The 12,253-nt window shown below is 45.2% G+C and overlaps 1 protein-coding gene across 6 annotated transcripts in view; it reads left to right on the top strand.

Moving 5' to 3' along the window:
- The first annotated feature begins 3,643 nt into the window (after positions 1-3,643).
- Positions 3,644-12,253, top strand: part of Chl1 (cell adhesion molecule L1 like) — a 192,125-nt gene continuing 183,515 nt past the window's right edge. For 3 of the 6 annotated variants that reach the window (XM_058573011.1, XM_046425670.2, XM_046425672.2), the window contains exon 1: positions 3,644-4,148. The gene's annotated coding sequence lies outside the window, so the exon portion shown is untranslated. Of the gene's footprint in view, positions 4,149-4,870; positions 5,124-12,253 lie in introns of those variants that run through there. The other 3 variants (XM_058573012.1, XM_058573009.1, XM_058573013.1) reach the window with 2 other exon arrangements.

Here is a 12,253-nt window from a genome sequence, read left to right as displayed (position 1 = left end):
TGGTCTCTGTAAAGATGAGCCTTTATATTTCTAGCATCACTCCAGTGTGATCTCACTAGTCAACAGTTTTGTCTTGGTCTCTGCAGCAGAATTGGAATGCATACCCATTTCTTCAAAGACGGCAGCTGCTCATCATACTCCTGAGTGGTACAAGATTAGGAATTGGGGGCTCATCAACATATTCTAGGCCACGAACCAGTTGTAGAGTCTTGAGAACATTTCCGAAAGCTATGGGAGAGAATGTGTTATCTGAAGTTTCATCTTGATTTCATGTTATGCTGGAAATAGAGGTTCACAGGAAACTCCTATCCTTTAAAAATATCGGGGCTCACCGGACACGGTGGCACACGCGCTTGTCATCCCAGTGGCTCTGGAGGCTGAGGCAGGAGGATGGCGAGTTCAAAGCCAGCCTCAGCAAAGGCGAGGTGCTGAGCATCTCAGTGAGACCCTGTCTCTAAATAAAATACAAAACAGGGCTGGGGAGATGGCTCAGTGGTCGAGTGCCCCTGAGTTCAATCCGCGGTAATCCCCTTCTCCCCGCAAAATACCAGGACTCTCCCAGAACATATAGAAAGTTGTCCTGCTTCATAGGCCTCTGAGATAAGAATTGACTGCAAGGATCTGCAGCAGATGACCAAGAGGAAAGCCGTGGCAGCCACCTCTGATTGGAGGGTGACAAATATTTCTGATTTGTACAGGTAATCAATGGGTGCCTGACGGCATTTGATTTGATAACACCGTTATCTTGGATTCCTGGGATAATCTAACTAATGCCTGTAAAATGAAGAAGCCCTGCTAAAAGCCAGCGAAAGTACCTGTTCTCACGACCTCCTAGGGCCAAATCAGAGGTATGAATGATTCCCTGATATGAGACAGAATATTTTACCTTTTTATTTGTTCCAGAATTAATGCTCTTTGATTCTCCATACGGGTCCTTTTGTTCTTGCACGAAAGGACAAGCAAAATGACTCTTGACTGGCAGTGAGACTCTGCAGAGGGAATGAAGGCGGCTGCTTTTGCACTTCCAAGGTTGTGTTTGAAGGACGCCTTTCTCGGTGGAACATCCTGCTTTCCTTGATGATAGCAGTTGGCCAGAAAGCCCCTGTCGATCTGCGACGACGATTCGCCTCTGCTAGACTGAAATGGCATTTCCAAAACTACAGCTCTTCTGCTAAACGATTTTTCTAGGCACGCTGCCCTATCACTAGCAACGCTGCTTTGCCAAGAAGCGACACTCCTCCAATGGCCCCGGCTCTGGGAATGGTACCAAATGATGGTTCAGGCAGAGGGTGGGCAGTAAATCAGCAGGAAAAAGCTTTGAAAAATATCCCCGCTCTTCCTGCCTTTAATATTTTCCCACTTGACTGGCCTATCTCGCTCACCTTCTGCTTCCATTCATGAAGCAACCCCTTCCTCCCCCCAGTTCCATGTGTGGTTCCCAAGGAGGAGTATTTTCACTTGACAGGGTCTTCCTCAATTGCATGGGAGAGAATTCACACCTCTCCAAGCTCATGTGATGCATTTCCACGTGACACCCCAGAATTGGAGTCTTGCTCCAGTGCCTACGTGCAGCTGGGTGACGCCTGGTAGATTAGGATTGGGTGTGAGTGGGAACTGGGTCTGAATGAAGTGTCAGACAGCGTAAGGGAGCCAGGAGAGAGGTCCCCAGCAGCAGCAGAAGGTGTCTTTTGCACGCATCTGCTCTGGCTGAGAGCTGTCTGCTGCTTCTGACTTTCCTGGAGGCTGAACATTGGAACTATACGGATGTCAGGGCCAGGAAAACCTCGTGCGATTGCCTGTGTTTGATAATATATTAAAAATATGAGCCCATCCTTGGAGATAATACCTAGGAGGTGTCTCTTGGATGTTGAAATTAAAGCCAGAGGCCTCCACAGTGCACACCTCTGAACAAACATGGTTTTTTTCTTTATTCATCATCTCGGTGCCTGCCTTCTTCCCTCCTCCCTCTATTCCTTCCTTCCTGACTTCTGTTCTTCCTTACCTTTCTCTCTCTTCCTCTTTGTTAAAATTTCATTGCCTACGGTACAGTGTGTTGCATATGTGCTGACTTAATTACCGTTCTTAGTGAGCCAGAGGCGGGTATCATTTCCACAATTATATGCAACATCAGATACTCAGAAGGACACCTATTAAGAAAAACTCTGTATTTAACAACCAATACTTCATCTCCCTATTTGGGGTATTGGGCCTTGGTATTAGCTAACATATTTTTGGATATTTGATTTAAAAAGAAGAAATGGGTCTTGTCTACTGAGTTTTCTTCCATACCCTAACACCCAAAGCATACAGTGATTAATAAATGTAAGTTCTCTGTCTCTCTCTCCAGACACACAAGTGCACACACACGAACACACACACACACACATACACGAACACACACTTCCAATGATCCTCATGTCAGGCAAACAAATCACAGAGAAGGAAAGAGCTATTATGTCGAAGAGTACACAGCTGCTCTGGCCAAAATTGGAGTTTTGGGTCTTGCCCAGTTGGATGGTTCCCCAGAAGGTAGTAAAGTCCTGAGACCCACCGAGCTGTGTCTCTCTCTAGTGGATTCTTGACCTGGAAATGATTTGCTACAGGCACAATATTTTCCTTGTTGGAATTTTATTCAATATTCTTTGTGTCTTCTTTAGAAAACATGCCACATGAATAATGATGGCCCCGGGCGGGGGGGGGGGGAAGGAAATCACTCCAGCAGCACAATTTAAAGTTAGGACGAATCCTGTCCTCACATGTGTTTGCAGTTTGCCAAGGCAGCGGGGAGGAACCTTGCCCACACAAGAACTGTCAGAATACAGGCCCCAAGGTTACCAATAACTAAAATGCAAACGTGCGTGTATTCGTTTTTAGAATATTCCGTTGAATTGCTTGGGACGAAGAATCCTGAGTTCCCCTTCTTCTTGCTCCTCCCTGGACCCCTCTCTGTAGCTGCATCCAACTCTGGAGGGGAGTTCTCAGCTCTAAATGTCTTCATTGTTTGAAGCCCTCCCTGAGAACAAAATGTGACTGTTAGGTCAATCTCACAGCCTCGGTGGAGTAAAAATTAGAAGTCAATAAGTCTGTTACCATCAAAGAGAACTTAAATGCAACAGGATTCCCCCCTCCCCTCCATGGTTTTGTGTGCATACTTTGGAAAATATCATGGTGGGGGAAGAAAATGAAAGAATTGTATGAATCGGATACAATGCCCAAGCCTGTAACTTAGTCCTATGTTGGGGCTTTTCTAAAATAAACATTTCTATTTGTCGATAGAGTTGATAAAGCATCAGAAATGGCTTTTTTTGCTTTGAGAATGAGCACGCAGGGCTTTCTTCTATAAACGTGAATAACAGACAGCATGCAGAAAAAAATCTTATAGAACAGCATGGTGAACATAGAATTGAAGTAAAGGTCTCTGAATTTCTGTATGTACTGATCTGATCGCCCATGGTAGTGCCTTCCTCTGTAAATTCAGTAGCCCCGCCACGCCTCTAAAGGCGAAGGAAAGCCAAAAGGGGATTTTTAAATAGACACATGGCACCACACCCCTCCAACAAGCAGCATTGAAAACCAGACTGGCAACCCGTGTGCGGAATATGAACTGAGGGAAACCCTCGGGAGGGAGAGAGGGGAGGGGTTTCTTTTAAATTTCTCTCTTGCAGATCAAAGGGGAGCAGCGATCCTACCTCCTCTGATCAAGAGAGGTTGCAAATGACAAGTTTTGGCTTAGGCTCTTTGCTTGGCGTGATAGATAAAAAGTCTTAAGCTTGCAACTCTCCCTGTCCCAAGGGAGTGTGCGAAGGCAGGGAAAAATCAGCGGCGTGGGTGAGGGGTGGCAGAGCAGAACCAAGGAAAAGAGGAGGGAGAGGCGTGAGCCAGTCTCTGGCAGGAGGGCGTGGACCCCGGTGCAAGCCCGAACAGGTCCAGTCTTCTCGAAACCAGCGCTGACAGCTGGAGGGAAGAGGCGGGATCTCGGCGGCGTGCAGACACCGGTGTGGATCCGCGGAGGGCGGCCGGCTAGAAACTCCCCTGGATCGCCCCGAGACGCCGGACTCTGCTCCTCCCTCTCCCCACTCCCGGGCAGCTCGGGGAGAAGTTTCCTGGAGGGAAGGTACCGGACCGATTGGGTGTCCGAGGAGACTCAGGTGTGTCCTCTTGCATGGCTCTTGCTAGCCCTGGGGGGCTCTCCCACTCCTCAGGAGCCTACTCTGGGGCGAGATGGAGGGAGGGTTAAGTAAGGGTTGGCGCCTGGGCGGAGAGGGTCAACCCTTTATGGAAAAGAAATGGTGAGCCATAGAGGGTTGCGTCCTTGCCCCAAACAGAAGCGATCGCAGGTCCCTCTGCCCTAACCTGGGTGGAGACACCTCCTCTCTCAGCCCCGGAGGTGGCTGAGGCTGGATTTGGACTGCTCGGAGTCACTGGGATGCAGGAAGCCAGATTCCTGGAATCCCCCAGCTCCCCCTTACTCCCTCTGGTCACGGATAGGTTGACACTCAGTCTCCCTCCACCCCCAGTGTCCATCCCACCCTCTGGAGAGGATTCCATACCCTCCCGTAGATTCCGCCCTCTCTAGGAGGGGGATCAGTCTTGGCCTCTGTCCCCCTGGCCATCTCTCGGCCATGACGCTCAGATCTCCACCTGCCCCCCACTCCTTCTCTTGCTCCTATTCTCAGGAGAGGATTCTAGATACGTGTGGGGTTCCGTAAATGCCCGCAGCCTGGAATGGGGATCTAGGGATCTGGGTTAGGAGGGTGGGTTGAGAAAACCGGGAGGCGCAGGCGCTACACCTCCCCAGACCAATGTGGGGGCGAGAGGGCAGGCCAGGGGGTCTGGTTGCCATGGCTCCCTGGTAGCCGAGCCTGGGGAGCTAGAGATGCCAGTCACGGATGGTCCCTTTTTCCTCTTTGTGCCTCGCTCTCCCTCTCCCTCTTTCTCTCTGAGTGTGCGTGGGGAGGGAGCAGGCAGAAAGTGATTAATTTGGAGAGCAGGGATTGGAGCCTAGAGGCAGGAAACGCGGGCCTCTCCATTCCCACTCTGGCTCTCAGTGATCTGCACTTGCCCAGCCAGGAGCAGGGCTGAGGAATTCCTGCAAAAACCCGGGGGCAGAGAAGCAGCGGCAGGTACCCAAATCCCGGGTGCGCAGGGTGGGTGGTCTGGCTGTGGGCGGAGGAGGCGGGCAGGTGTGCAGCGACAGGTGCGTGCTGCGCCGCTGGGCGCCTCCGCGGGGAGCCAGCCGCTGGCTCAGCCCCTGGAGAAGGGCGCTGGGGATTCAGCTGTGTGGGCGGGAGGGATCCACAGCCCCTAGAACCCGCAGGTAGCAGCTCGAACAGGCGCGTGCGCGGTGGCGCGCTCCCAGCGGAACGCGCGGGGCGGGGGTTGCGCGTGCGTGCAGGGCTGGGCAACCTGTAAAGCACCTGGGCTCGCCTAAGGTCCAGTCCCCCAGGCGGACCACGTGGGTTCTCATCCATCTCCCTCCGCGCGTCTGGGAAGAGCTGTGTAACTCTCCTGTACCTCAGTTTCCCCTTCTGAACAATAGGGATGGCATTGTACGTTCCACATTGGGCTGTTCCAAGACTGGGTAAGAGATCACCCCAGAGGACAGCGCAAACCCAATTGTGATGCATATCACAGACACTCAAAAGTTAGTTGTGGTTCTGAACATTTACTGGTGATACCCATCAAGTTAATTACACATGGCTGGTATATTCTCATTTCTCTGCACCTTCCTTGTAGGCAAAACGCTGTGTTTTCTGGTTTTCAGAAATAATCTCAGTTGATATTAATATTTACAGGCCATCCTAACTCTTACAAACCCTTTGGTTTGGTTTTTCAGTTTATTGATTTGACAGAAATCAGAAAGCCATTTGAGGAAACTTTTGGTGACAAGAAAATGAATTTATTCTGCATGTTTTTGGGTGTGTGTGTGTGTGTGTGTGTAAGATTCTGTGTTTCCTCTTGGACCTGCTGATGTTGTGGTTGGATTTGTGTTAATTTCAGTCTCTTGGTGATGGACTGCCCTGTGGCTTTTATAAATTTAACTGGGTTCTAGAATCTAGTGCATATATCCTGGCTTTCCATGTTGTGGCCTCAAGGGCTCTAGTAGATATTCCTGCAGTAATTGGCAGGGTGTGGAGGATGACCATTCTGTGCAGGCTCCTGAATATTGTCATCGAATAAATGGAGACAAATAGCTATTACCAGGCAGGTGTGAATATTGACTATGGCAGTTCATTAAAGTCTCTTTCAGGGTAGGTTTGTAATGACTTCAGTGCAGAAGCACAGGACCATGATGATTAATATGTATTTCCCAGGTTGCTCTCTGTTGCATCTAGATGCAGGGACCCTTCCTTTAAATAAAAGCCATCCATGTTCATTGCTACCTCATGCTCACAGAGATGTACCATGTTACCTGGTGACAAACTGTTTGCACATCTGCTGGGAACTGATACTACAAATGATATACTTATTACATTTAAGTTTAAAAAAAATGAACTGGTTTTAAATGAATTTTAAAAAAGAGAACATTTGCTTACTAAAATATAGGCTGGTGGTGTTAGACATGAAGCCATTAAGCCAGATAGTTAATTAACCATCACCAAGTAACCTCCGTGAAAGAGACCTCACTTAGAAAAAATATTTACTGGATAGAAAAAATTTTACAGTTACTTCTGAAATCTTTGAAGATAGGACATTATTTGACCTAAAATTGCTTTGTTGAAATAATTTAGCCTGGATCTCTTTTATGCAGAATTAAATAAGGGAAATTTTCAAGACTGATGTACAATTCTAGTAGGGTTTTGTGTGTGTGTGTGTGTGTGTGTGTGTGTTTTGAAGGGGCGGGGAGGTTTCTGGAGATTTAACCCAGAGACACTTTACCAATGACCTACATCCCCAGCCCTTAAAAAAAAATTATTTATTTATTGAGACAGGGTCTCACTGAGTTGCTTAGGGCTCTGCTAAGTTGCTGAGGCTGACCTAGAACTTGCGATCCTCCTGCCTCAGCCTCTGGAGCTGAGGGTATTACAGGCATGTGCCACCATGCCCAGCCAATTCTAGTAGTTTTTAACTAGGAGAATTAAGTAATAAAGAAAAGTAATGCCATCAGATTCGAAGGGATGATTGTCAGGAGATATGGTGAGTTCCTATTCAGATAGTAGAGGATTGCTTCAAGTTTGACTTTGGCTACACGCCCATCTTCACAGTGAATCTGTCATCTTTAAAAGGTACCTTGAGGAATTAGTGTGACAGCTTGTCTGAGATTCATGTGATCATTTACATATTACTTCCCAGGAGCTTTGGCATTAAATGTTCCATTTATTGGAAATTATTTTGCCCTTTGATTTATGACAGCCAACAGTGCAATAAAGTCTAGTATATTTTAGAAACAAAAATTTAGCTTTTCACCATTTTGTATTTTTCTTAAAAAACCCAAGCAGTGGTGCACTTGGAAATCTTAAGTGAGGCCAAAGACAAAGGGCAGCAGCGGACAAACAGGACCCAGAGGAAGGTGTTGAGCTGTGAATTTGGGGAGCGAATTAGCATACAGAGGTATATTAAAGAGGATCAACTTCTCTCTATACCAAGGTTGTTCTCAGTGATGAACTGTATTATCTGATTCAATCAGTGTTCATTGTTTTCTTTTTTTCAGAGCAAGTCTGAGAATACTATATTTTCAATTATGAACATTTTGATTATAGCTTCATTCTAACTAATTCACTCTGAACAGAACGCAATTATTATGGTGATTTACATACAATATGCTAAGTTAACACAGCTAATGAGTGAAAGCATGATATTCTTTCTATTCATTCCTGGAAAAATATTGTGCTAAGCATTCTTTGAAAGAAAAGATTACATTATTCAGCAGCGCTTTATGTCTACCTACAAGTAGGTTTGGCATTGGGCCATTTTCTCTATTATTAAAGTGAAATCTCTCACATTTTGGTGATCACGTGTTTCTCTCCCCTCCCCTTTGGGAGGGATGGGAAACAATTCTCAATTTAATTAGATATGGTGCTTTCTCCTTTCTGTACGTCTTTATTGGAGAAAGGATTCTGTTATTTCCTAATTTTGGAGGATGGTTAACACCTTAAACATTACTAATTACTGCAGTTTATTTTATGTGTGTTGCAATAGTGCAGTTAGTTAATTATAGCCTTCTCATTAGCACCATGTAGAGAATAATGAATTAACACATTCCTTTGATCCAAGGGACATCTAAGTTTATCTTCTGAGAATAAAAGTGTTATTGTGTTACCGAAAGTCACTATAATTTTCCCAAGAAACAACTTGGTTGGAATTCTCCAGCACTGGTTTGGGAAGCCTGGTGAATGAGGGAGATTGATCACAAGCAAGAGAGTAGAGCGCGGGTTGCCAGGCAACCCAACATTATTCTGCAATTTCTTCTGGTGTATTTATCCAGTAAACTAGAAAATTCTGTTTTGTTAACAAATGTTTTTAGTCAGTGCACAAATAGACCATAACTAATTGAGATTTTATGTATTGTGGATTAAAAAATGAGCCTTCTTACCTTCCTATTGTGTTTAGATAATAAAAATACAAAGAGGCATATTCTGTATTCATCTTGAAAAATTTTCTGTAAACAGTGTCAATTTTGTTTTCATGTAATCCATTCCTGCCCCCGAGAATACAACTTGGATATCTCTTTGAGAGTCTATTAGGAGCGTTTGCCTGTGTTTATAAAAATAATTTCAGTAAGAATCAAAACTAGAGTCTGAGGGGAGATGGGTTCACACTCATAGTTTGCCACACTTTGGTCAATTCGGGGTGCACGTGAATATTCAGTTCAAATGATGTTGCCAGATAAAATCACAGCAATAATAAACACTGAGTTTGGTAAATGTATACATGTATGCTCTGTGCTTTGAGCAGAGTGTCTTCTCCTGGTGGTCTTACCACATTATCCCTAGTGATGTTTGGGTGCATGTTATTTGCTCTGTCGTTGCAGAAGTAGACATTCCCCAGAGCTCTGCCTTAACTCCAGGGACAGCAGTCAGACCATTTTCCTGTACAGTCTATGAATTTTAGTGTGCAACACAATTTTGTTCTCAGATCATAAACTCTCAGAGGGCACACATTGTTCTATTTTATGGGTCTCATAAACCCTTACAGTGTCTGGCACAGTGGGAAGCCACTGGTATGGTGGTTAAATGCACTGGCCATATAGTTAGGCTTCCAAGACTCAGTACCCATGTTTGTGGACTTGTAGATATGTGGCCATGACTGTCATGTTGACCTCAGACTGATTTCTTTCATGGAAACAGGAATAGCATCCATACCTAGCTCATGTGTTGTTCTCATGAGCATTGAATGGGGGCAATCTGTGCAGACAGCTTAGTAGCACGTACTAAGTGCTCAATAAATTCTGGATTTTTATTATAATAGCAATTACCTTTTCCTACCTTCCCAGTGCATGAAGTGTGCTTGTGTATCACTTTGTGTGCATAAATAAGTATGAGTTGTGATCAACCCTACCACCAAATGGAATACTGTTGATTCCTGCTAATGTGCATAGATGGATACTGATTGTTTCTCATGCCAGAAAAGATTGTGTGAGTAGGAATTCTGGAGCTTGTCTGAAACTTCACCTAGAGAGCTTTAGCAACCCAGACCAGTTCATTTAGAGGCATCTGGACTTTTAAAGCTTTTATTGCAATTTTTACCATCCAGCCAAGAAGGACAAGACCTGCCTCCTATTTGGGTGTCTCTTCCATGAGATCCTGTGGGCCTAAGGCATTAACTCATGGTTACCTGGAATATGGCTGGAAAAGAAAACTATAGGAAATCCTCTGAGGCTCTCAACTATTTTTTTTTTTTTTGGCTTAAGTAGTACTTTATTTTCTGATGATCTCAAAAGTTCTTTCATTTCCTGTGTGTAGTTTCATTTTTCCAACCAGACATCTCTGTGAAGATGGTAGGAAAAAAGACATTAAACTGATTTTGCAGATGTGTAATGTGTAAGCCATGTTGAAATTGAATAATTTCACTAGATTCATATTAGAACAGGCCCAGCTACCCACATTCCTATAACGTTGGACTCGTGAATGTTTCTGTTTTACCCTGAGATTTCCAATAAGGGAGGGAGAGTTGGGTTGTTTTGGACTTCATTGTGTAAGCAAAAGGTGCATAGGTGAGAATTTCAATGTCTTTGTTTTTGTTATATTGGTGTAGGGTAGAGAAACACCTTTTTTTCTTTCTTTTTCTTTTTCCTGAAGGAGAGGAACTATGATCCAAACCAATGTCCCTTGGACTGAGCTCAAATTGATTATATACTTAGTCGATGCAAAGAATGTCTGAGAAAAAATTTTGGCCAACGTGTAAAAAACAGGAGATCCTGATAAGTCACATTTCTGGCTTATCTTAAAATGCGTAAAGTTTTTCAACCTGAGCCCCCAAACGTCTGCAGCTCCACCTGAGAGTGTCCAGGTGGAGTGAGCCATTGGTCAGAAGTGAGTGGCATGTCCCTTTGGTGGCCTCGAAGAACTCACAATGTGCATCCTCTCTGGGTCAAACCTTGCCTTCGGGTGCCTTCTCTTTCATCCTTACTGCTGCACGGGTCATCGTCCAACAGGTCAGTTTTAGGGAGTTTTAAGAGAGGGGAGCCACTTCTTTCTGAGCAAGGCAAACCAACATGGATTGCAAAGACAGCCCTGGAGCCTCCTCCCTGCCCTTCATCCTAAGGGACAGTGGGAAGGGGAGGTGAGAGCTGCTGCTCTGGGGAAGGGCTGCCAGGCAGGTCCTGTGGCTTTTGAAAGAGGAGCAGTGCTCCCGCCTGATCACCGGACAAAGCCACCTTCCTGCCCCAGGACAGCTGCTTCTCCTTCAGGATGGCTTAGACAGCCCTGTCAGTGGGTGAGAGAATGTGGCTTCAGTGGTCTGCAAGGTCAGTTCTCCCTGAGCCCAGCAGCGTGGAATCTGGAAGTTTCAGGAAGCAGACCCTGCACACCACAAAGGCTTCCAATATGGAATGGAAGTAAGGAAGGGGAGAGCTCGAGTTACCCAAGACCATGCAAAAGAGAGAGTCACTGTGTTTTCATTCAGGGGCTTCTTGACCCCCCTTTCCTTTGTCCTTCCTTCCTTTCTTCCCTTTGGTTGTCCCCCGCTCCAGTGCGTATGCTCATGAACAGAGGTGGGTTTTAGCTGTAGCCCCCCTCCCCAATTTTCAAAGCAGATTGCCCATCCCTTTGCTGTAGCTCTGCGTTCCAAGATGAGAGGCAATTCACCAGAGAAGTCTGCAAAAAGGCAGCAGCTTCTATGGTAACAGGTTTGCATTTGGAGCAGACATTCCTCCCTCACAAAAACCTTTCTCTGTAAGGGGCCAGTGATTCTCATGCAAGGGATTGCAGGTGTCTTGCCTGGGAAGGGAACACTCAGATGACAGCCTGGCAGGGGAATGTCACAGTAACCTGTGTATTTGGATCTCTGGGGGAGAGGGGGATTCCTCTTCTTTAACATATTTGTGCAAGTGAAAAGGATGAGGTAATAGGTCAGGGAAGCCCTTTTAGAATACGGAAGTGAGGAATGTGTGTTTCCAAAGGCAAGGGGGAATATTCCCCCACATCATAGGACAGGAATTGCAGTTTCCCATGATCTGATGCTATTAGGGTTGATTGTGAATACAGTTTGTCATTGTGTGGAAGACCTTTGCTGTAGAATGTAAAGAGATAAGGTATCATCTCATTGTAGGATGTCTTACATATTGATGCATTCAAAAGAAATAAATCATTTCGTGTGAAAAAAAAAAAGGTTTGAGAGAAGATAAATATTTTTGAAGACTTTAACACTGGAGACTGCATTTCCATTACCCATGGAGATTTCTTTTATTTTTAGTTGATTAAAAAAAAGATATGACAGCGGAATGCATTACAATTCTTATACATACGCAGCACAATTTTTCATATCTCTGGTTGTATATAAAGTATGTTCACGCCAGTTCGTGTCTTCATACATGTACTTTGGATAATGATGTCCATCACATTCCACCATATTTCTGATGAAACCCAGAGTATCACTTAGTATGATCAAGCGCTTGATGCTTTCCAGAGAACTGCCTCACATCATCCCCATTGACATTTACAGCAGTGTGGTGAGCGAAACGCTTGCTAGCCCATTTTATAGATGGAGAAACTGACCCAAGGTCAGACCCCTGGCCATGTAGTAGTGAGGAGCAGAATTACTGTTCAGGTATCTGACAGTGAATGTTTTTTTTTTTTTTTTTTTTTTTTTTTGC

Source organism: Marmota monax, unplaced genomic scaffold (assembly GCF_021218885.2).
Source record: "Marmota monax isolate L192 unplaced genomic scaffold, Marmota_monax_Labrador192_F-V1.1 WCK01_AAM20220418_F8-fsc00028, whole genome shotgun sequence".
Classification (NCBI taxonomy): Eukaryota; Metazoa; Chordata; class Mammalia; order Rodentia; family Sciuridae; genus Marmota; species Marmota monax.
Note: the sequence above shows the minus strand (reverse complement) of the source record. Positions and strands in the feature narration are given on the sequence as shown.